This window comes from Leucopleurus acutus (assembly GCF_964270905.1).
Source record: "Leucopleurus acutus genome assembly, chromosome: 6".
Classification (NCBI taxonomy): Eukaryota; Metazoa; Chordata; class Mammalia; order Artiodactyla; family Delphinidae; genus Leucopleurus; species Leucopleurus acutus.
Window position 1 is genome coordinate 67,787,864 of NC_139149.1, and position 26,562 is coordinate 67,814,425.

Genomic DNA, 26,562 nt, shown 5'->3' on the forward strand with positions numbered 1-26,562 from the left:
CAAATGATTTCCAAATTTATAGCCTTTAAATTCCATATTCACATATCAAACTACCTTGGAAATATAAAGGATATTCCCTTGGGTATGTAACAGACATCTTGAACTTAACATGTCCCTTACAAAAACCATGATTGTCTCCTGTCCCCTACTAACTTCCTCACTAAAGGAAAAAAACATGCTTCTCCTGCAATCTTCTTCCTCTCAGTTAAAGATACCTCCATTCTTCCAGTTGCTTAGACCAAAAACTTTAGTATTCCTTGACTTCTTTTTAACTCTCACATTTGATAATCAATCTATCAGGGAATCCCATTGGTTCTACTCTCAAAAGATATTTAACCACCTCTCACAACCCCTACTGTCATCACTCTTGTTTGAGCTATCTGTATTCTGCGCCTGGATTACTGCAATTATCTCTTAACGGGTCTGCTTACTTTTGTACACTACAGTATATTCTTAATACATCAAAAAGACTGACTCTTTAGAGTCCTTATAAGGACTACAAGGCTCAGAATCTGGATCCCTGTTACCTCTCTGATCTTTCTACCTGCTACTCTCCCACTAGCTCATTCTGTTTGAAGCACAATGGCTTCTTTTTTTGTTCCCTGAAAATGCCAGTCATCCCTTTACCTTATGGCCTTTGTACTTTCTGTTCCCGCTGCCCTAGTACTTTCTTCCTCTAGATGTCTGCATGGTCAACTCCCTAGTTCCTTCATGTCTTTTCTCAAATGTGTCAGCTTCTTAAGTGGACCACTGTATTTAAATTACCACCACTCAGACTGAACTCCTGCTCCCTTCCCCTCCTCTATACTTCCACATGATACTTTTATCTTCCTAGCGTATTTTATCACTTACTTATTTATCATGTTTGGTGCTTATTATCTGGATTTTCCCACTAAGAAGAAGCTCCCCAAGGTCAGGATTTTTTTCTTTTTTGTTTACTTGCATATTCCATTACAGAAGAATGTCTGGCATACAGCAGCACTGAAGAAATATCTATTGAGTTAATTAATGAACTCAATAACTATAAACGTCATGAAACAGCGATCATGTCTATGTTGGTCAGTACTGGATCCCCAGAGCCTAGCAGACTATTTAGCACTTAGCATACTACATGAGTACTTGCTGAATGAATGAATGAGAATGAGAAGTGGATTTATCAATCATGGCACAATCTTTGGGCACACATCCACAGTTTACAATAGTAGATATTTTTCTTTGTTGCTCAAAATTAGAAATACTTACGATTTATAAGCTACACAAAGGTACTATTTAGTGAGCTCCCATAGGGAAACCATAGACTAGGAAATGGAGCAATGGCAATCACCTGCTGCTGCAAACTTCACCATTAAAATGACCTGGTCCAGGGCTTCCCTGGTGACACAGCCGTTGAGAGTCTGCCTGCCGATGCAGGGGATGCGGGTTTGTGCCCCGGTCCGGGAGGATCCCAGGTGCAGCAGAGCGGCTGGGCCCGTGAGCCATGGCCGCTGAGCCTGTGCGTCCGGAGCCTGTGCTCCACAACGGGAGAGGCCACAACAGTGAGAGGCCCACGTACCGCAAAAAAAAAAAAAAAAAAAGACAACTGTTTTTAACTTTGTGCAGGTTTCCCCCTAACTTTTATTTTGAAACTTTAAAAATCAACATGCAGGGCTTCCCTGGTGGCGCAGCGGTTGAGAGTCCGCCTGCCGATGCAGGGGACACGGGTTCGTGCCCCGGTCTGGGAAGATTCCACATGCCGTGGAGCGGCTGGGCCCGTGAGCCATGGCCGCTGAGCCTGCGCGTCCGGAGCACAGGAGAGGCCACAACAGAGAGAGGCCCGCGTACCGCAAAAAAAAAAAAAAAAGAAAAAAAAATCAACATGCATTCTCTGATTGTAAACTGACACTGCATAGAAGATTTAAAACTTTACAGATAGATCTCTTAGGCAACTGCCTTGAACATTTACTCCGTGTGCTTTATTGGGATAACAAGTAAAGTGGTATCAACAACCTCCCACTTTCTACTCAGGGATTTTACTATCAGTAGATTCTAACATGCTTTAGACTATTAAAAACAGATACTTCACACATGTTTTGGGATTCATATATTGAGGGGACTCAACATGGACTCAATACAAATTTTCTAGTCCACATACGTAAGTTTCAATAGACTTCTAAACTGGAAACCAGTCTGATGAAGTTTGGAGGAGGGTTACTGATATTCATCCATAGCAGCCCCGTGGTGGTGTTTTCTGCCTGCTTGGTCATCAGAGTTCGTGGGTAGCAGTCACGGTGACAGGGACACAGAGTGAGGCTCTAACCAAGGCACAAGTGATTTCCCATGACTACGCAGAGACTGACAATCAGGCGAGGCTGACTCAGCGTTTGGCAGTTTTCTTATCACTTGATTCCTCTTGCCCTGAAAAGTTTTGTGGATATTTCAACTACACTGATTATTTCTTTGTCTCTGCTCCTTAGTAATGTGTCCTTTCCTTAGCTCTACATGTTTGGTTTAATGTAATCAAGACTAAGACAAAAACTTTCACTAATAGAGTTTCTAGTAGCAAGAATGGGATAAACACGCTTGACCTAAATGAGTCAGAATCATTCTTTGGTGCACACAACATCTCTTATTTAAATTCACTTACACTACTTAACAAAATCCCACTAGGAACTAGACCTCTAGGCCTTTTTAATAGAGTGAGACAATCTCAAATGCTAGAGGAAAGGAAAGAACAAGCAGTTGGAGTTTCTTCTCTCTAGACAACCAAGTCAAACCAGCTCCGTGCAGGAACACCATTTATGTCTTGGTTTTGTAAACTAAATTCTGTGATTATAGTGAAAACCCAGCTCTGAACAAAAGGGTTTTTTCTTTTTTAAAGGCATGTCCAGCTGGAGCCAGACAATTCTGAAATAGATCCCAGCTGTTTACATTATCACAACACAAGAACAACTAAATACTACCACGGAAAGGACTATCAGTAGTAAATTCTTGTTTCAAGTTGTAGGTAGATAGAAAGCCAAATCCTTCAAGACCACTCCCACTCAGCAGTAGCTTAGAAAGGATAGTAAAAGGAAGGCATTAATTCTCACTTGCAGTTTTACCTGGCCCAGCTACCAACACTATAAGTCTTTTGGTGTCTCAAATTGTTCCAAGCATAAGCATGAGCATTTGCTACACAGTGTGTATTTCCAAGTTGGAAAAGCTAGCCCTTTTTCAGGAACTTCAAAAATCTGCCAGTTTTGAGATAAATGTTTCATGTATTTCTTCCACAATCATAATTGTTTGTGGATTGTGTATTTCGTCTCACATTTAGTTTTTTTGCCTTTTTATAAATGCAAGCAGGTATAGATATTTCTATAAAGTCTCATTTTCATTACACAGCACAAAGCAAGTACTATTTAAAGTATAAAAAAAGTACTCAGAGTAACATAACCGGATGGCAATTTCCTTTAATCACAATAATCATCACTATATTGCTGATTAATTTGGTAGTATTCTTAATTATATGCTTTGTTACCAGTAAAATGAAAAATAGTACATATCTAAAATTTAGATTGAATAATGTTATTTTCTAGGTAAATAAACCTCCTGTTTTACTCTGTGCCCAGCATTATCTTCCAAGAGCACATGCATTTTTAAGCAATTTATATTTATATTCCATGCTTATAGTATATTCTCTCTTAATACTCATATTTATAAATTATACATTTGAATTTGGTTTTCATTTCAACACCTGACCAAAAGCAAAACATTTCAAGTATAAATATTTAGTCTCTCAAGATGAAATGGATTCATTTTCCTTTAGTATATATGCATAGTATGTATGTTTTGTTTGGATATTCTTGTCTACGGAGACCTAACAAACCCATCCAATAATATTTTATATGCATATAAATGCTAATTCTGATTGGGTAGCAGTTCAGAATCAAAGCCAAAGTTCATTTTCTCACCTGATGTTATGTCAATGTACTGTTAAACAGTACTCTTGAACTATAAATTTGTGTGTGTGTGTATATGTGCATCTGTGATGAAGCTATGTAGTTGAATATACTTTCTGAAAATAAGGCTGCAGGGAGTGAACTGGTGAAGGATGTCTTTCTCAACCTTACACAAGTAGTAAATTGGGTGACATTTGCTATTTATAACAGATGAAAACCAGATGATAATTTTTTTCTGCCCTAACCTCTGATGATGAGATAAGCTCAGTTTCTTTAAATGCTGTGCTTAATATTTAAACTGAATCTTATTTAAAAAGATAGTCTAGGATGAACTGACAAAGACATTCCAGATGCAATCTTCCAGAAATGACAATATAAACTTAATCTCTTCAAGAATAAATTTAGGCAATATGCCAGATTTTGAAAGTCAAATGCTTTCAGATGGATGATAACTAATAAGTTTCTCATAACACGTGTTTAATTTTTTATACCCAAATTCTCTATTCACACATGTAATCTTCACAGTTGCATGAGCATATAAACCATCATTTTAAAAAATAAAAACTTTAAAATTTGAAAATAAAAATAAGCAACATGTTTCCCAGGGCAGATGAAATGATCCAAAAGTTTTACCTTCTTTTTGCAGAAACAAATACTGAAAGCAGTTAACCAAGACCAGTTAACCAAGATTAAAAGAGAATAAATGAGTGTATAGTTTTGGATATGCTGAGGTTCTGATGCCTGTGTTAGTGAAGGACTTCCTAGCCTTAAAGAAGTAATAATTACCTTGTGGGAATGCTAACATTTAAGAAGAAGGTAGTAAATGCAGAAAAATAAAACACGAAGGAGACAGGAGGAGGAGTAATTAAAGGCAGCAGGGAGGTCACTGGTAGAATATCTCAGAAGCTAAGAGAAGTTGAATCCTCAAGAAAGAGTAAATATTTAACAATGGCAAAGACTGAGGAACGGTGAAATAAGATTAAAGCTTAAGAAACACCAAGTTGGTGTTTGGATGAGGCCAATCAAAGGTCATCTATAAACAGTTTTGGTACAGAGACTGGAGTGGAAGTCATATCAGAGTAGGTTGTTGAGTGAACAGGATGTGAGAAAGTGGGACCAGCAGTTTAGACAGCTCCTTTCTTAAAGGATGAGATACAAGCAAGAAGAATATGCATGGTTAAAGGAGCTTTTTGTTTGTTTGTTTATTTTTAGGATAGAAGATACTTGACTACATTTGAGGACATTTATAAACTGAGGGGAAGAAGGCACTTGAGAAAGGATAAAATGAAGTTCTAGATATGAGAGCAGAGGCAGATCCTAAGAATTCTGGAATTGGAGACGTGTGTGGAAATCCTTCCAAAACCATCAGCACTCCCAACCCCCCCTCCATCCTGCTCTATTTCTCTCTTCTCCACAGCATCGAGACCTTCATAATACTATATAATTCACTTTTTGTTACCTTTACCATTTGTCTTCTTCACCTCTCCACCTCAATCTCCTTTGTGACCTCTTCATTTCCTGCTATTCCCACTTATCCTTTAAATCTAAGTGTCCTCTCAGGACTATAAAGTTCACAGGGGCAGAGATCTTTATCTTTTGTTCATTCATATATTTCAACACCTACAACACGGTGGGCACTCAACAAATACTTGCTAAATGAAAAGATGTTGGAGTGTAGAAATTAAATTTTGCTGGGGTTAGCTTGAAAGATTTTATTCCTTTTTCTGCAAAGTAGGAATAATTAAGCTGTAATTTATAAGGAAAGTAAGCTCAAGAGAGATTTCATATATACTGAAAGGTAAACATTCACTATATAGATCAGAGATTATTTATGGCAGTCCGAGAGCCCCATTTCAGTTCCTGATGTGTCTATCCCACATACTGATTTATTTTTCTTTTTAATTAGCTACCATCGTTTAAACATTAGATTTAATGCAGCAATTCAGATGTACTGCTTGTCTTGGAAAGCCGGAGGACGTGGCAATACTTGACTCATATTTCAGCATGACAACAATCACCTGGATCTGATTTGAGGCTGTCCCTTCACCACCACCACCCAGGACATAGGTTCACAAGATGAAGCACGTGATCTTCATTTGTCAAAGTCCTCACCATTCACTATGGTATCCTTAACCCCTAAATCTGTTGTCAATTTCCATTTATTATTGAACTTGAGCTAATGTTTTGTATAGTATGGCTGCTTCATCTCTGCTGGCCTTTTAGGCAAATGTGCTTGCAATCCATGACATTGATAGTATTCAACTAACAGGTAATTTGTGTTCCAATGGGGTTTTCTTTTATCCTTAGAAACAGATTAAACTCCTCACCATGGCTAATTAGATCCTATATGACCTGGCTGCTCCAATCCACTGAACTCCCTTCACAACTCTCCACTTGGCTTTAAATGCACTCCTACTTTCTGTCTTCAATGGCCCTCTTCCTTTTTCTTAAATATATCAAGCTCCCTCCAGACTCTATGCCTTTATATTTTCAGTTTCCTTTACCGCAATTTCTTTCCTTCAGATAATCAGCATGGCTGGCGTCTAATTCTGTCACACATGCAAATATTTGTCAACAAGCAGCCCCCTCCGTCAGACCCATACAAGTTGCTCTGAAATCTCAATGCAACTCAGCCCTCTGTCCTTTTAAGATCTCCAACAAGCGACTTGCATAAAAGGTTTACTCAAGGCAAAGGGGACAATTTTCTAGGGGCAGGGTTAATTTAAACTTCTAGTCAGAATCAAGTGACCGCACATAGAACAGACTGGAATTCCGAAATTACATTCCACTTTGAAGAGTATACACTATGAGGTTTACTAGATTCTTAAACCCTGTTCATGCAAATGCAATGAATGTATGCATTCAATGTATCTAGCCAGTAGATGTATCTTGAACACCTCTTATTTCCCTGAAGAAAAATTGTTTCTAACATACTATATGCTAATGTAAAACTTTCTGGTATTGATCGGAGTTACAAACGGTGCTCTTCTTATGTAAGTTTTCCATTAGTGTCCTTCAAATGCTAACTCACTCCCTGGAGTGTTAGTCCTGATTAGTGTACCTGAAATACTAATAAACCCTTCCTAAGGGTCGATAAGATTAACACATATTCATTCCTGTACATGTACATACACCACATACTCCATGACGTGTTTTAAAGCACATCATAAGAAACATATTAGGAATCAATCACTCATACGTAGAACAAACACTGAGAATCCTCTCCTCCCTTCCCCTCTCCATACCTTAAACCAATTTTGAGTGAATTGACAAGAAAATAAAAAGTTGGCTTACTGTGGGGCTATGAGTGACTGGTTTACTCCTTAATTCTTTCCATGGAACTGACGGGATTTGAAGAAATTGTTTCTGGCACTCCCATTGTAACTTGAAATGTATTCGGTCACAGAAACAAGGCCGGTGTTGACCTGGCCCTTAAAAGGACGCTCCGCAGCCCGGAGAACAAGCCGAATATGGCGAACAAGGCGAACATGGCGCACGCGGCACGTGGTGCTGCGCACAGCGTGGCACGGAGTGCGTGGCCCGAGGTCTGCATTCTATACGCCTGCGCAGCGTCTTTGCGCCGGGGTCAGAGGCTGCCGGGATTGCAGTGTCCGCCCAGGTCCCTGGAGGCTGAGGGCGGGCGGCTGGTGGACGCCTTGCAGGCGCTGCGCACCGGCCCACCTCCGTTCTCCGAGCGTAAATTAACAGACACCCTTGAATGGATAACAACAGAAAACGCTGTTGGAATAGTGTGGGGATCGGCAATTTTGCACAGGAAGCTTTGGAGCTGTTGTTTACTGTAGTTTGCGTGAAGCTGGGACAAAATTGAACATACTCATTCGGTGCTTTGGAAAGTGCGAAAGCTGCTGGTGAACGCTAGTCTCCTCTCTCAGCAGAAGTAACTGAAATGAATGCAGCTCTAGCAGAAAATCCAGGGCTTGTCAACGTCTCTCGTTATGAAGATGGTTGGCTGATCAAGATGACACTCACTAACCTTTCAGTACTAGATGTGTGAAGATGCATATGAGAGATACATAAAATGAGGAGTGAAGTTGGAACCCCTAAATAAACTAGTTTGAAACAACTTAATCTAGCATAGTTGTCTTGTTAGTGGTGGAGAGATTTTTAAAAAGCAGCTTATAGCAAAAGGAACTGCTTGCCACGTTACCTGAAGAAAATACCCCTTAATTTCCTAATGACTTCACGTAAACACTATGCATCTTTTTCACAGCACCCTATGATCTTTAGGATAGGCTCCAGTTATAATATTCAGAATTCCTGAAACTGTGGTAAAACTAGTTATAAAAATTATGTAATTCAAAGATAACATTGTTATCTTAAGCCTTATATAATACTGTAACTTGCTTACAGCCATCCCTGGATTTGGGTCAAAATACCTAATGATCTTCCCATTAGAAATAACTGGCAGTGGAGAAGAGTTTTTGTTAGTTGTACAGTGTCAGATAAAGAACAACACTGTCTTAATTTTGCAATATACTGTGTTTGCTGGTGCTATTTTTATACACTGAAGCAACAGCCTTGCAGGAAAATAAAGTTTAATAATAAAATATTCAACTTCTTAATTAAAAAAAAATGGAACCGTTGCTTCTGCATTTCTGTATCTTTATGGGTTAAATAGGCACTGAAGGCTTCCCTGAATAACTGTCATGAAACCTGAACTATGTTCTTCCCATTTTTCTCTTCCTGCTTCTTGGAGTATATTTATTGCACACAGATGTAAACAGCAATGTAGAATTTACCAACAATTTCATAAGATAAAATAAGGAGAGGGTTTAATATCAGATACTCCAAAGTAAACCCTCTTAAAATCTTCGTGAGCGATCTCTCTTCTTTCAGGTCTGTCTTCCAGGTCCCTCCTGCCTCTCTTGTGATCCAGCAGATGTCCTCTCTTCTCTCCCTTCCCTCAGACGCTGCCCAGCTCCTGTGGATTCCATCCCTTCTCTTCCAAAAGCAAACGTGTTTCTTTTCTTTCACATGCATAATAACCTACCTTTTTTTTTTTTTTTTTTCCTGAATCCTTGGTGCCAGTGATGGCACAGGCCCCAAAGCCCAACATCCACTGAATGAATGAATGTTTACCAAAACAGCAAATGTAGGTCCTCTGGAGGATTTGTATGTCAGCAGTCTTGAAAAATAAAACAAAATTCCCCACATTTTACATGTCTTTATAGAAAAATAGATTGAGTTCTAAACACCTTACAAGCATGTTTGTGGAACACAAGCTCTTCTTAATTTGGAGACTTCATAAGTACAAGAAATAGAAAAAACAATGCTCATTAAGTTTGGATTTTCTTCAAGTATGATGGTTGTGGCTTCTTATGATATTTGGTATGTAGCAAAAAAGGTACAAGCTGTTCTGTCTCAACACACACCAATCTACACTTATTTGTGTACAGAGTATTAACCTAAGAACAAATATCTAAAAATAATTGGGCTATCATAATAAGTGCCCTAAAATAACTTTGTTTAAAAAAAACTGAAAAATTTGATTCAGTAATTGACTCGTCAACAGATGTAATCTGTCTTTCTACATTCTTTTGGCGATTACATTTTCTAGGAAAAAAAAAATCAGGACTAAGTTTATTTGCAATTTTGCAGTAATATTGGTGCAGGAAGTAGTTCGGGAGGAGTAGGACATTTCCATAATTTATGGAAAAAGTACTTCAGAATATTTGAAATTAGTACAGTCGTGGAAAAATATCTGCCTTATTCCTAAGTAGCATCAGCTCTACAAATAGGCAGAGAACAAGCAGCTGTCTAAATATTATGATGTAAGGAGAAATATAAAGTCCTGATTTTCTGAATCATCTCCATCTATTATTGTCTTTCTTGACACCTGGATTAAAATTGCCATACTTGAAACTTTCTTTGGACTATGAGAAAAGAAGTCATATTCTTCAGGAAAAAAAAAATTGTTAAAATGTTTATCATATTATACTGCAAGGGAATGGAGGTAAATCTTCAATTAGGAATACATTGTGACTAGAAGAATGAGATCTTGGCCCAACAGGAATGAGAAATTGGATGTCATAGTGGGAAAAGAACTACAGTTGACCATTGAACAACATAGGTTTGAACTGCTTAGTTCCACTTACACATGGATTTTTTTTCAGTAAATACGTACTACTGTTGTCAAACCCAAGTTTGTGTGCCTGACACACGGTGAGGCCAAACGAACCAAAACGCCGGCACTTGGAGTGGAGAAAGGATTATTCATTGCAGGGCCATGCAAGGAGAGCAGGATGGCTCGTGCTCAAAAGACCTGAACTCCCCGATGGGTTTCAGGGAAGAGGTTTTTATAGGCAAGATTTGGAGGGAGGTCTGCAGGGTGTGTGACTTTCCTCTGATTGGCTTGTGGTGAGGTAACAGTGTGGTGTTCCAGAAATCTCAACCATCAGCCTTCTGGTTCCAACTGGCCTGGGGTCCACATTCTTTGCTCAGCCTGAAGTTACCATCCTCCACCTGGGTGGGGGCCTTACTTCCTGTAGAAGAACTCAGAGATATGTATCAAATTGATCCGCACATCCCCCTGGAGGAACCAGGATCAGGCCCCATGGCTGCACTGTTGTTTCTTTCTGCATTCCCTCACTTTCCTAATTAGTAACTGTTTGAATCTGACCTTTGGGACTCAGGGAAGGTCTAGGAGGCTGAAAGCCTTTGTTTACAAACAAGAAATGGGGGACATGGAAAGGCTTTTATGCTTGGCAGGTCCCTATAGGGCCCTGCTCATTTTCACTAGTGTACTACACAATCTGTGGTTGGTTGAATCCACAGGTGCAGAATTTGCAAATATAGAGGGCTGACTGTAAAGTTATATGTGGATTTTTGACTCTGTGTGTGTGTGTGTGTGTGTGTGCGCGCGCGCGCGCTGGGGGTGGGGATGGGGGTTGGTGCCCTAAACCTCCGTGTTGTTCAAGGGTCAACTGTAGAGTCAAATTCAGGAATTTTGGGTTTTGATATTGGCTTGCCAAGCCATGTTGGGCAACTCATTTAATTATTGGCAGACACAACTTTCTAGCTGTGAAATGGGAATAATAGCAGTAGCCCATTCCATGTTATAGTGTAATGTTGAGAATAGAATGATATATATACTTTTTGCCCTGACAAATTGAAAAGCGCTGTAATAATATGTTATTACTATTATTACATATGATGATAGAATTAGAATCAGGAGAATAATAGGGGCAAGAGAAGGGAGCCCCACTGTAGTTTAGATAGTATTAATTATAAATATTGGTAATATAGGATAAAGGTGCAAAGGAAGGAAAGTGGATGAAACTTCCAAAGTAATCCTCCAGTCCAAGACAGAGTGGATGCCCCACAAAGAGGTTGGGGTAAGTCATGCTTAAACTGAACCTCACTTTTATCTAAAATTAACTATGATCATAGTACAAGGATCAATTAGGTGAGTGGGAAAATATAGATGAACAAAAACAACAAAATAAATGGTATCAAGAATTATAGATTCTGTTTACTTGTATTTTCAAAACCAAATTGAAATAATGATGATGAGGAGCTCAAGAGCTAATTCGGGGGGGAATTTTTAAAAAGTTTTTCTTTGCTATGTTTTCCTAGAATCTCCAGGAGATTGCTTTTAATGTGTTATGATATCATGTGTGTCAGTATCTGGCATGTCTTCTCCACAATTCACTGAAGTAAGTGTTTACTCTGAGAAAACTGACAAATGCTCGAAAACCTAGGTTGTGACAATTCTGGGGAAAATACTTCTTTTATAATCACTCAAATTCTGTCATCTGGTTATTTACAGATCCACACAATGAGCACTGACCAGGAATGCTCAAGGCTTTGTAGTAATAAAATTATTGCCTCAGGAACCAAAGAAAGCATGAAACCAGTTGTGATGATTTTGACCCCTGACCTGAAAGTCTGATATTCATTCTTCAAAAGACGCCTTGCCTGTGGGGAGACAATTACTGTCTTTGTAAAAGATGTCCTAAATGTTTTTTATTACTTTAGTTCCAATCATTAGTGTAAGGTTTAGATTTAACTTGAAGGTCACTCCTGAGACATATCGGAATATTTTCCATTTTTGTCTGGTTCTCAGCTCATCATAAGTTGTATTCAAAGATGGAGGTATGGGGGGGGGGGAAGGAATACCCCAGTTGCCTTTCATTTTCCTTTTCTGTCTTCCATCCCAGAAGGAGATCACAGGGAAGACATAAGAGAGAATAGACTATTTGGGACACTTTGGGTTTCGCATGTCAAAACTCAAATCTAATTAGCTTAGGCAAAAGGGAAATTTGTTGAAAGATTACTTGGTTACTTTTTGCTATTAAGGGAAAACAAACTACTAGGAAAGAAAGGAAAGGAAGCTGAGCCTCAGGAAACAAAGAGAATCAAAGTCTGCCATCTCTTCCATTTCCTTTATTTTACCTGTCAATTTCATCCTCCCTATGGTCCACTGCAGACCAGCTATCTCCTTAAGTAGGAAACCTGGCCATCAAGAGCAAACAAGTTTAACATCATACACCATCCATAAATTACAAACTCTCTTATAATGACTTAGTTTCTGACAGTGAGATCATGGGGGAAGGATTATACTTAACCCAGCGTGGGTCAGATACCCCTGGCTTTGGCACAGTGGCCAGAGGACAAGATAATATACGAAACAGGCACTGCTGATTTGTACCTTGTGTTTGGAGTGGGGAGAAGAGTGGTTCCTGAAGGAAAGTGAGTGGGGAGAACAGTCATTCCCTATAAGCAGGGGAGAGTAAAGACTAAACAGTAGACACTCATTATAAAGAACAAATCAGGAATATCTGGGGGATAATGTTACTTGTTGAGAAGTAAATCTTTCTTAGAAACTTAGAAAATTATACCTCTTATTTCCACCCACTTCTAATTATATTCTGGTAGTACTGTTGGTGAATTTCCAGAACATGCAGCCTCCAATTATAAAAAAGGATTGTGCTCAGAAACTTGATTCGTAAGGGATTTGGAACTGAGGATACATAGAATCAATGCCTTTTTTTTTTTTCAGGCCAATTTATAGAAACACAGTCTATGATATTGCCTACATTATTATACTAACTGTCCATTTCAATCTCACAAAACATCCATTAGAGAATCTTCCTAGAGTGTCCAGCTTCCACATACCATGGAAGACATTTTACCTCTTAGTGGCTTTGCATGGACATCAGGCAGCCAGGTTGTGGTTGGGTAAGAGAAGGCGGGAAGGGAAGTCCCCTGGGACTCCCAGGCACCAGCATTTTTGTCACTTCCTGTGTCTGGTGTGGCACAAGGCAGAGAATACAGAATAAAGTCCAAAGAACTGTGTTCTGGATTGAATGATTGCTCTTCGCTGTGGGACTTCAGAAAACAGGCCTTGGTTCACATCTTAATATGATGGTGGTGGTGGTGGCAGTGTATGTGTGTGTGTGTGTGTGTGTGTGTGTGTGTATGTATATATGTTAAGAGGCAGTTGGACTGTCCTTTGAACTCAAGACTGCTTTTTAAAGTTCTTTCGACCCTGAAAGGACATGTTTCTATGATTGAGAAAAAGCTCTTTTCTCAATCTAGGTCTCTAGGCTAATATAGTTTGTGGAGAGGAGACTAGAAGGGATTAGAACAGGGGTACAGGCTATTCTTCTTCCATGTCCATTGGTTTATATGGCTCCCTTACTAAAGCCTCCTGGAGGATAAAGGGGTCTGGTCATGCTCCTTTCTTGAGGTTCCCTATAATAACAAATGAAGAGATGCCAAAACAGGATTGCAAAAATGATGGGATTGTCAATATTTTCATTTGACAACAAAATTTACAATATGATATAACTGAACTATTCATAATTATAATATTTATAAAAAAAGAATAAATCATGGTATGATCCAGGTAGTACGGTCCAGTAATCAGATGTATGTGTGAAGTTTTATGAGCGGTACTTTAAAAAAGTATTGTCAATAAACTTGTCAATAAATATGTCAATAAATATATCTGTTATTGTCTATATGAACATTTGGAGATAATATCAAAAGTCTAAATCATGGCCAGTTTTGCATAAGAGGCCCTAGCCAAATGGCCCTTCCGGTAGCTTCTCTGAGAGGCCCAGCTACCTTGTGTTAGCAAATTGGAGACTGTTTCTAGTCAGTGTATCAAGCCAGAAATAATAGTGTTCATTCTCAATAATTTCATTTTATCTCTAAAAATCTGATGGTTACTTTCAGCTTTATATATATATTTATTTTATTTATATATTATATATTTATATATATATATATATTTTTTTTTTCCCTCAGAGTAGTGTCTATTATTTGAGGAAGAAATGAAATAAATATCTAAGAAAAGGTAAACAGACTAGATACACAGTAAGTTAAGGGAACAAACTGAAAAAATTTCAAATAATTTTGGGTGTGCTAAGCCATAAACATACTTTAAGAGAATTTTGCCTCTGAAACAATGAAATTCAACAAGGGTTTTTGAAAAAGCTTACATTAATTTTTATTAATAATTTTAGAATTTTTCTAAGACAAAGGTGATTGTAAATTGAATGCAATGTATGTATACTGAAAGTAAGATTGTTTTTGCTTTCAAGAGAAGAATTTGGAAATTCAAAAGCCGTGGTTTTAGGGCAATTAATTTATAATGTCTGAGCGGGGTTGGAGTGTTCTAATTTTGGTATTGAAAAAATTTTCGCAGGTAACTGATACTCATGTGTTGAGAAACTGAGTAAATTAGGTAAGTAAAAACATATTTTTCCTAATTATTATATTTAAATATTATAGGGCAGAAATAACAGAAAATTACCATTTTAAGCAAAAATGTTATTACTATTTTTCCTTCTTCATGTAAACAATATAAAATGGCTACTCATTATAGAATTTGAGTATATAATTGCTCCTTTGCATCAAGTATTCTTAATAAAATCAAAATTTGAAAAGAAATAAAAGAAGTGGTATCAGCTCATCCAAGGAGAGTTTGTTAAAGATCTCTGTAAAATGAAGAGAGACTGTGATTTTACACGTGGGAGACAAGTAAAACAGACCAACTGTAGGGCAGCAAATCAAAGAAGAAAGTAGGTCAGCGAGCCCCATGGTGATACAATGAATTGCTATTATTTAAAGGGATGGTCAGAGAGTAAAACTGCCTGTGCACAAGAATGCCTAAGAGAACAATGGTAAATCTGAGCAAAAAAAGCAGGGTCAGAGCAAGAGTTGCAAAGCTCAGCGTGTGAACTGCAAGTCCTTGGGTCAGGCAGAGGATAAAACAGAACAATCTCGTCATTCAGAAGCTTCCTGGCAGCCAGGGCCAGCAAGCTGTGTAATGAGAAACAAACTGAGCTGAGGCCCTCCACAGAGAAAAGGGGAGGGAAACAGCCTCAGGATAGGAGAGAACTGAGCTGATTTTGAGACTGCATGTAACTATCAACTCATCAGGATTAATACTTTCCCATAAAAGAAAATTTTAAGTTACAGGAGAATCACTGAGGAGACCAAAATACTTAATCAAATCCATTTACATTACTTATATTGTGAAAGCCATGTACCCAATGGGATTAATTAACTGTGTTTGGTGATCAGAACATTATATACTGGGGAAAGTGCAATTTCTCCTTTCCATCTTTAAGATTTACTGCCTATTTTCTTGGACTAGGTGGAGTTTCAGAATCATAATTGCTAAGTGAGTCTAGAGTGGTAATCTAAAATACTATAGGAGACTGAGAAGAACAAACTAACTCCAGGCCAAAAATAAACTACCTTTTCTATTTATTATAGGAGATGTGACTTAAAGGGATTGAGCAGAAGTTCATTTATCTGAAAAAAAATTTGGCTATGTTGAAAAGTCTTTGTATGTTGAATAGGGAATACTTTTAAAGAAAGTGAGATTGAAGTTAGTCATTTCTTTACTTAAAATGCACTAAGCATCACTCTCTAACACCATACACTAAAATAAGCTCAAAATGGATTAAAGACCTAAATGTAAGTCCAGAAACTATCAAACTCTTAGAGGAAAACATAGGAAGAACACTCTATGACATAAATCACAGCAAGATCCTTTTTGACCCACCTCCTAGAGAAATGGAAATAAAAACAAAAATAAACAAATGGGACCTAATGAAACTTCAAAGCTTTTGCACAGCAAAAGAAACCATAAACAAGACCAAAAGACAACCCTCAGAATGGGAGAAAATATTTGCAAATGAAGCAACTGACAAAGGATTAATCTCCAAAATTTACAAGCAGCTCATGCAGCTCAATAACAAAAAAACAAACAACCCAATCCGAAAATGGGCAGAAGACCTAAATAGACATTTCTCCAAAGAAGATATACAGACTGCCAACAAACACATGAAAGAATGCTCAACATCATTCATCATTAGAGAAATGCAAATCAAAACTACAATGAGATATCATCTCACACCAGTCAGAATGGCCATCATCAAAAAATCTAGAAACAATAAATGCTGGAGAGGGTGTGGAGAAAAGGGAACACTCTTGCACTGCTGGTGGGAATGTGAATTGGTTCAGCCACTATGGAGAACAGTATGGAGGTTCCTTAAAAAAACTACAAATAGAACTACCATATGACCCAGCAATCCCACTACTGGGCATATACCCTGAGAAAACCAAAATTCAAAAAGAGTCATGTACCAAAATGTTCATTGCAGCTCTATTTACAATAGCCAGGACATGGAAACAACCTAAGTGTCCATCATCGGATGAATGGATAAAGAAGATGTGGCACATATATACAATGGAATATTACTCAGCCATAAAAAGAAACAAAATTGAGCTATTTGTAATGAGGCGGATAGACCTAGAGTCTGTCATACAGAGTGAAGTAAGTCAGAAAGAGAAAGACAAATACCGTATGCTAACACATATATATGGAATTTAAGAAAAAAAATGTCATGAAGAACCTAGGGGTAAGACAGGAATAAAGACACAGACCTACTGGAGAACGGACTTGAGGATATGGGGAGGGGGAAGGGTGAGCTGTGACAGGGCGAGAGAGAGGCATGGACATATATACACTAACAAACGTAAGGTAGATAGCTAGTGGGAAGCAGCCGCATGGCACAGGGATATCGGCTCGGTGCTTTCTGACCTCCTGGAGGGGTGGGATAGGGAGGGTGGGAGGGAGGAAGACGCAAGAGGGAAGAGATATGGGAACATATGTATATGTATAACTGATTCAGCTTGTTATAAAGCAGAAACTAACACACCATTGTAAAGCAATTATACCCCAATAAAGATGTTTAAAAAAAAAAGTAAAAATAAAAAAAAAAAAAGTTACGAGTTGCAAAAAAAAAAAAAATGCACTAAGCATCTATAATGTTCAGGCTTTGTTCTGGGCTCTGCTGATCAGTCAGCGAACAAAACAGAGTATTGACTCTGATTTCATGGTGCTGATATTCTAGCGGGAGGCATACCAGAACTCCATAAATAAAGACATATGACACCAGGGAGTGATTAATGCTCTAAAGGAAGGAAAAAAAAATAAGATAAATCACCATAAGTGGACTGAAAGTAAGGGAAAGAAAGAGATGGGATGTTTTAGATGGGACGGTCAGTGGTCTTCTCTGAAATCATGACATCTCAGCAAAGACCTGATTGGCCAACTGAGGTGAAGAAAAAAAACATGTGGGTCCCTCAGAAGAAGAGGAATCCAATAAAGAGAGCAAGGAGGACAGGCCTGAGGCTGTTTGAGGTCTATGTAAAATACCAATGTAGGCAAGCAAGTGAGGGAGCGTTGGAAGGAAATAAGTTCAGAAGGAGACAGAACCTAATCATGAAGCATCTTAATGATTATAAGTTTATGGTGAGGCGTTTGAATTTCATTCTTAAGATAATGAGAAGTCATCAAAGATTTTCATCGGAGGAATAATGTAATTTTTTAAAAGATTATTCTGTAAATTGTTTGGGGAATTAACTGTAGGGTGGAAGGAGAGAAAGTGGGGAAGCAAGTTAGAAGGCTATTGAAGTCCTTGAGGTAGAGATTAGTGATGGATGGGACTAAGGTGGTAGTGCTGGAACTGATGAAAAATGATTAGACTTGGGATACAATTTTGCATGTAGAGACTTCAAAATTTGGTCATGCATTGGAAGAGGAGTATGAAAGGAACAAGAGGAGGCAAAGAATACACTGGGCCTGAGAATATTCTGTTAACTAAGATGGAAAAGATTTGGAAAACAGAAGGTTGGTAGGGGTCAGGTACTTGTTTCTCTTTGTTTGAAGATTGGGGACAGAATCAAGATCATGTTTTGGATATACTAAATTTGGGATGCCTATTAAACACTTAAAAGTCAGAATACAGTTAGGCTGTTGGTTTTATGAACCTGAACTCAGATGAGGGATTGGGACTGATAATATACAATTGGAAATCATCAATTTTATACATTATATTTAAAGCAATAGTATTGGATGAGATCACCTAGGAAGTGAGTACAAATAGAGAAAACATTCAACAACCAAGTCCTGGAACTGGCTGGCATGTAGGGTGAGAATGAGTAGGACTGTCTAGCTGAAAAGACCAAGAAGAAGTAGTCAATAAGGTAAGTGGAGAAACAGGTGTGTTTGGTCATCTTGAGGTCAAATTAGTGTTTCAACAAAAGAAGTGACCACTTATGTTAAATGCTGCCAAGATTTTGTCTAAAATGGTGTGAAACTGACCACTGGATTTCCCCAGATGGAGTATGTTGGGGAAACTTGACAAGAACTATTAATGGAGTGATGAACATAGAAGTCTGATTGGAGTATGTTAAGGAGAGGTTATAACATGATGCAGTCTATTTATTATACTATAATGAGTTTTGCTGTAAAGTTTTCTAAAGAAGAGGGAAGGGGCAGTGACGAGAGGTGGAGTGGAGTCAAGAGACAGTTTCTTGAAATGGAAGAAATGTTGTGGTTATGGGACTATTTTAGTAGAACGGAAGAAACGGATGATGCAAGAAAGAGAGGTCTTAATTTTAGGAGAATTCTTTGAAAGGGTAAGAGATATTGTGAAAAAGAGGGGTGGAAAAAATGAGAGGTGAGGCTTATGAGAGGAGGCAGAGATATGGGCACTGATTCAAATATCTTGGTAGATTTGGCCATGCTGTTGTCAATTCATTAATGATTACTTCAATTATCCCTGAAAAAATCAGCTGAGTGTGAAGAGAGTATGGGGTTACTGGAGATTTGAGGAGTGAAAAATCTTACAATCTGACAATCTCTGATGCATTTAGACCAGTGATGTTCAAAGTGATTCTTGATACAGGTGGCTTAATTAATACCATAAGGCTGACTTCCCCCCGCTGACAATCAGTGGGAAAGAGCTTTTATAGGTGGAGGGAAGGGGCTACATGCAGAAATAGCACAGTCATCTCTGACAGTCACCTTGAAATTGGCCATGCAGTGGACTGATCAGTGTCATCTTGATTGTTTGAAGTACAGTTAGTCTTCAGTTCCAGGGTCGGTTTGTTCCCATTTCTTTGAGGCCAATTCTCAGAATTATGGCAGCTTATGTCATGGCTACAGTCTGATTCATCATGTAGTTAACTTCTTCCACCTGGTGGGGGTTTCAGTATCTACAAGACAACTCAAAGGATATGGCTCAGAATATTATCTACAGCCCTTGAGGAGAAACTAAAGGTCCTTGACTTTGATGACTAAACTATTATTATTTGGTCTTGTTTGACTGCTTTCCTTTACTTCTGCATTTTTTTCACTTCTCTGACTAAACTTATTCTTTGGCTAAAGTTTTTCTACAGACAAAAGGCAGGCTGAGGAAATGGGGGAAGGACCATAGGGCCCTGCTGCATTTCAAGGCTATGGTAGCCAATAGTGACTATTGTTGCTTCAATAGGAAGGTACTCTCCTTGGAAGACACAGACTTCTATAATGCCAGCACAGGACATCCTTCTGTGGACACACTTAAAAAACACAGGCATCATTTGTTCTGTGGCTTTAAATGCAACTCTCCTTTTGTTTATTTTATTTTTAGTGCTTTCAAGGCTAACCACGGACTCCTGTTGATTGATGCATTCTTTATTTTAGATATGCTATTGTGTTCAATCAATGGCAGTCAAGTCCGGCAGGTGAGGGAGCCATTCTGTCTCTTTCTTAAGTGAAATTGCCCAACACTGTTTAGCTCCATTATGTGTAGGCTTAAAAATTTAACTTTACTTCTGAGTTCATGGAATGCATTAGCTTTGAAGAGAAAGGGGGTATTAGAAGGGCACTTGGCTGTAGAGAGCAAAAGAGGCGCTCTGTCTATCAAAGTGATTCTCACCCTAGGCTGAATAGCAGGATCCTTGCAAAATTAAAGAACATATTCTTGCCTGGCTCCAACCTCAGACTTACTGATAAAGATGTGGGCACTTTACATTTTGATAAGTGAGACTAGATTACTCTCCAAAGATATTCTTTGAATTCACACTTCTAATGATAGCAGGTAAGTATACCTCCTCCCCTATCTTCTCCTCAGCATTTACTGCTAAATCTTTCACCTAGGTTTTACTCTTGGGCAACAGCTTTGGTAAAATATACGATAGGTAAAATATACATAAATATATAATAGTTATGAATACCATATAAACATGCTGCCCCTATTCTCATGTATGATGAAGAGAGAAGCATATTATACATTTATTCTTCTGCAGAGAAATGCTTCTGTAAGTAATGGGTGGTTAAGTGAAATGATCCTGTGTTGATTTGCAGTTTATATTAACTGAACAGTCCTCGTATTAGAGCAGAGATCAACTGTGCTGTTTATATGTAATTTACTCCAAATGAAGTAGAAAGGGATAGATTTAAGATGAGTTCAGGATGTGTGTTTAGCTTTGGGATGAAATCAATATGTCACTTGATCTCTGTGACCCTCAGTATATTAATGTATAGCTATTTATTATAAATGAATGACAAAAAGATTAAACAAAATACATGTGAAAGCATTTTGGGAAATGCAAAGCACATTTTCAATCAGAGATGGTGGGCCTTTACTGAGGAGACTTGATGTCCCATATTATAGCTTAAATTATAGTCCTTGAGTATATCTAGCATGATTTTTTGATAAAATTTGAAGGATCAATATACAAGCAACCATTAGAAAAATCATTCTTTTAGGGCCACTGAACTCACTCTTTTGTACATAGTAGGCCTTCAGAAAACTAATGCTTGTTAAATGTATTTTGCAAATAGTGTTCTCATTTAGAAATCAGACTTACTGCTTCCCTTAATCTAACCAGTGTATTGCTCAGTCAACGGCTGTCCAAATTACTATCTCCTGAGTTGGAGCTCTTCTTTCCCACAACAGAACTCTCCAAATGCTTTAATTCTACATGTCTTCATTAAATTAACTTCATATATGTGCATGCCATCACCCCTGACCTACATCCCCATCTGATTTGTAGTTGTGCCTCTCTCCTGCTCAACACACAGTAGGAACTTTATTATATTTAACTCCTATTGCTTCTTTTCTAATAACATGTACATTATTTGTAACTTGGTTCCATTCTGGGAATGTTGCTGGGCAAAGTTAAATTGTACATCTTCCTGCTTACAAACTCTATTAAAAACACTAACAGCAATGATGACAAAAAAGACTGAAAAGTTACATCTAAATCTATCAGTTATAAGTTGAAAGAATTTGATAATGAAAAAAGCCTTATGATCTTGAGTCACCACATTTTCCTTCAGGTTTTAACTTTGGAAAAGATCAATAACAGTGGTGGTAGATTGAGTCCTGGTGGCCCAGGTGAAGAGCCCCCAGTAGGAATTAGGGGTCCAGGTTTGTGTCCCAGCCCAGCTTATGATTGCAGTGTGAATTTAAGCAAGTCACTTTGCCATCTGAAATTGTCCTTTCATCTTTAAAGTGAAGAGATTAGACTAGGATTCATATTCACAACTATTTGTGAGTCAGAGACCCCTTTGAGATTCTGCTGAAAACTATGGACCTTCTTCACTGAAGAGCCACAGAAACAAGTATAAATAGAATTCCAAGAGGGTCAGAGGCTCTCAAAATACATCCACAAATTCCCCAGAAGACTTTAGAATGATTTTCAAACTTCTAAAGTATGTGGTTGAAAAAAAAAGAATCCATTTACATTTGCTACTTCCGATGTAATTGTTTTAAAATGTGGATTTGGGCCACTTAAGTCATTTAAAGTTAGAATTACTTTTTTGTAACTTATAGTACTCAGAGTAAAGCAAAATTTTCAGTAGGAAAGAAGATCTCCTTTGTATATGAACGCATCTCAGGGTTGGTGAGCTTGTGAGCCTGCTCTGCTACTCAATCCAGGGTTCCTTCTTGCCTGAGATGGAAATTTAGCTTTGACTTGGACACACACAGTGATGGGGAGCTCACTCACATGCTTATTGCTGGGCAAACATAAAGAGTTGAGAAATTTTCTTCTTTATATTGAGCCATACAAATGTCCCTGACTTAACAATGGTTTAAGATTTTTTGCCTTTACGATGGTGCAAAAGCAATATGCATTCAGAAGAAATCGTATTTCAAATTTTGAATTTTGATCTTTTCCTGGGCTAGTGACATGCAGTAGGATATGGTCTTGTGATGCCAGGTGGGGCAGTGAGCCCAGCTCCCAGGTAGCCAGAGGGTAATGAGTGTACACAACAAATACAGTACACTTACAACCATTCTGTACCCATACTACCATTCTGTTTTTCACTTTCAGTATGGTATCCAATAAATCACATGAGATATGCCACACTTTATTATAAAATACGCTTTGTGTTAGATGATTGTGCCCAACCACAGGCTAACATCAGTGTTCTGAGCACGTTTAAGGTAGGCTAGGCTAAGCTATGATGTCCGGTAGGGTAGGTGTATTAAATGCATTTTCCACTTATGATATCTTCAATGGGTTTGTTGGAATGTAACCCCATTGTAAATCTAGGAAGATCTGTACTCTGCCCTCACCACATGAATGTCAGCTATTGACACTATTGCTGCTCTCAGTCGCCACTTAGATAAATTTTATTTCTTTTTCCAGGCTTTTAGGAATTCAATGGCAGCCTCTTTTGTCCTCTCTTAATTTTGCTGAACAGTGCAGTTTCATATCCAATTCTTCTGGAAGAGATTTTATAAAACTGCTTTTAATCTCAATTACTTCCTTCAATGGAACTCTTGAAATGCAGAATCCAGAATTGGGCAGCATAATCCAGAAAAGTCTGAACAACACATGGTTAGAGAGAAGTTTCCTCTCTTAAACTGCTGACTCTCCTGTTAGAAATGCCACCCACACTGCCAAGAGCTCTGTTCCTACAAACAGGTGACTCTGTTGGGTCATGTTGAAATTGTGGTCACCTGAATCCCTAACTATACTCAATCTAGGTTGTCCTCATTCTCTATCTTTTAGAACCAAAATAATCTTCCTAAAAACAAAACTCCCTTTGACCTCTACCTTAATTGCTTAGGCCATCTTTCCAGCTCTTTGGAATACTAGTTTTTCACTCATCATGTCATCTTTTCTTCCAAGTTTCATGTCATCTACAAATGTGATAAACCTGCCTTTTTCCCCTCTGAATCGATAAACATATTGATGTGTGGTTTGCCAAATGTAAGCCTCCCTTTAGGGATTAATTATTCATAATTCTTCACTCAGTCACTTTACAACTTCATCCAACTCACATTTAATCTCCTGATCTACAGAATGGAGAAGAGCACGAGTATAACGTTCTGTGCAGGGGCAACATTTCTTTCTTTTCCTTTCCTTCTTTTGCTCAGTCTACTTTCTTTTCCTCAAACTCTATTTTCTTCACTCCTTCATGTATTCATACCGCATATCCTTGTCTTATATATGGCTCCTTTTCTTGTATGTCCATTTTGTTACGGAGAAAAGAGCCTCTGTGCATTTTGGGGATCCCTCTGCCTTCTGCCCGAGTGCAGGGCTGCCTGTGTCTTTCTTGCTCCAGGAGGCCCTTTGCCACATACTGGGAATCGGTTCATGTGCAGGTGAGGTGTTTTCCTGCGTGTTCGTTAGCATTTGGCAGAAGAGGAGAATCTGAGAATTTCACCAACACCTCCAGAGCAAGTTACTTTCCTCCACCTCCAGAATTACTCAAATATTGAATGAGGCTTCAAAGAAAATTTAAATACAAGGCATATGTGTGTTTGGGGATAGGAGGAGGGGTGTGGGGAGAAAAATTATTAGACAGTTCTCACAGACTTCACACATTAATCTCAGCATTTATTGCATCTATAACCAAACAAACATTGCTGAAAGGAAAAAAGAAAAATTCAAAACACAAATTAATCAACCATCCGTTATCCAATGGAAAGATGACGTTAGTGTAAACTGCTTTGGGAACCAAGGAATCTGTGGTCCTGTAGAGAGGTTCAGCAGACTAGCTCTGTGACGTCACCTACTCCTGCCTCATCAAAATCTTTCACCTGGCAATAGTTAATGCCACACTCAAATAAGACCGAGAAAAGCCCGTTCCAAGGTTTGCTCAAGTGAGTGATTTTACTTTAAAGAAGACTTTCTTGTATAACTTTGTGGCCGTTATCATTATAAAATAAATAAGTGAGTAGACCTATAGTCAAGTATGGGAAGTGGATGATTAATGGTTTAATAAGTTGGACATTTGGTTACCATTTTTTTTAATGTTTGACTCCCTCATACAGACAAATCAATGTTGGCATTAAGTTAAACCTAATTTAAGGAAAATTGTCTGAACACAAATGCATTACTCTGTAGTTACTTTGAGGATAAAAGGGATGAGCCCTGGAGGCAGTAGAACTTTTGCAAATCCCGGGTGGTGCAGACAATTTTAGCTCAGGAAACAGTGGCAGGCGGCTGAATGATTACTATGCTTTAACACTTCAGAGGGAATGCTAAGATGGTTTGAACCAGATTAGTAGGTACTGTAAACCTACAATAAATCCTAGAGATTGATAGGTGAGTCTAGGTTAGCATCCAAAAAGCTAAAGGTGAAAGAGTTGGGGTCTCCTGATAATGGACCTTTATGCTTCATTCACTCAGTCAGTCGGTCAGTCAGTGAGTCAGTGAGTCAGTGAGTCAGTCAGTCAGTCTATATTGAGGGACTATGATGTGTCAGAACTTCTTTTAGAACCACACTATCCTTGTAAAGTTGAACAAATCATTTATCTTCTTGAAGTCTAGATTTCACCGTCCAGGTATTTATCTCGTGGAGTTGTGAGGTTTAGTGACCCAGGTATGTAAGACTCCAGCAGAGCGACTGATTGGATGCTCATTGAACTCCTTTTCCTTCTTAGCATTTAGACCTCTTTTTCTCCTGTGTAATCTATAACATGATGAAATAAGTTCCATTTGTTAACAACAAATTTCTCTCTATGGTGATTGTGAGTGATCTGTGTTTGCAGAAGAAATTACAGTATTTAAATATTATTACAACTTATCAAATATTTTTGCAAGATAATCAACAAAGTCCCGGGGTGTCATTCCTTGCCAAATGGCACTCTGAGGTTGCTGACTGCAATACATGCAAATCCACTCTTTTTTTTTCCTTTTTTTAGTTTCTTTGTTTCATAGTAAACATGAGCAGTGACTTCCTTTCATTTATCAATTCTAACTGCAATGTTTTTCAGTAATATTTAGAAAAATCTCATAAAGCAATTTACTAAAATATAAAAATCTATAAACTTTTCCATGTTATGCATCACTATATGCAGAGTGTCAGCTAGTATGATGTTATAACAGAATAGACCCAAGTGAAATGAAAGATAATTTTGTAATGATTGTAGTAGTCACCTTATGATTTATACTCCAAATTTGAGTTAATTTTGAAAAAAATCTGAATATACATTATTGTGGAACTGCCAAAGACATATACCAAAGTGTCACCTCATTAATTCCATCAATCATTTATGCAATCAATATTAATGAGCACCTACTGTTTGCCAGGCTCTGTGCCTGGGACCCCAAAGTGAAACCCCATAATCCTGACATCAGCAAGTTTGTTCTAATGAGAAAAATATGTAAACAAATACTGTTCTATAAAGTAATTGATACAAGACAAAGTGATCCAAGAGCAGGGGGAAATATGAGAAAGACCCAGCTAGGTCTACTTGGGGAACTGGGGGAGGCTTCACAGAGGAGGCAAGCTGCTGTCAGGATGAGTGGGAGGTTATCAGGTGGGTGAGTAGGAAGAAGCTATTCAGCAGAGAGAAATAGAATGAGAAAGACATGGAGGCTTGAGGGAGCCTAGAGTGACCTGTAATGTGGAAGAGCAGGTTAGTATTGTTAAAGCATAAATTACTGTGAAAGGGGGAACCAGGAAAGGCTGGTGGAAATGAGGCCAGATAGGTAGGGAGAGGCCAGGTCACACAGCCTATATATCAGGCAAAGGTGTGCCAATGGTTTTCCTCTGTGTAGGTTTTGGGGGAAGTGATTGAAGAATTTTTAATACAAAAGTTTCAGAATCAAATCTGTATGTTTTGATTCCTAAAGAAGACTAACAGTATTCTGATTCTTTTGTTGTTTGAAAGTTACAGAAATTGCACACACACATCTCCTCGCTCCTGAGGAGGGGCAGTAAGAGCCTGTGAGCAGATTTTTAGTTAACAGGTTTTTAATAGGCAGTGATGCAATTCTTAATGGAGAAAATTTAATTACTATAAAAGACATTCTGTTTCGAATGGAAATTGGGCTGGGTGTGTTTTTATTCCTCCGTGAATTAAAA

General features: G+C 38.3%; 1 protein-coding gene and 1 long non-coding RNA gene across 4 annotated transcripts in view; one reads left to right on the forward strand and one right to left on the reverse strand.

Moving 5' to 3' along the window:
* Positions 1–18,902, reverse strand: part of LOC309963243 — a 244,831-nt gene extending 225,929 nt beyond the window's left edge. The window contains exon 1 of the long non-coding RNA XR_014326287.1: positions 18,609–18,902. This is a non-coding gene — a long non-coding RNA (uncharacterized lncRNA). The remainder of the gene's footprint in view (positions 1–18,608) is intronic.
* PPP1R1C (protein phosphatase 1 regulatory inhibitor subunit 1C) overlaps positions 1–26,562 on the forward strand; it is a gene marked incomplete at both ends in the record, with an annotated part of 128,531 nt that overhangs the window by 101,738 nt on the left and 231 nt on the right. The window lies entirely within an intron of this gene.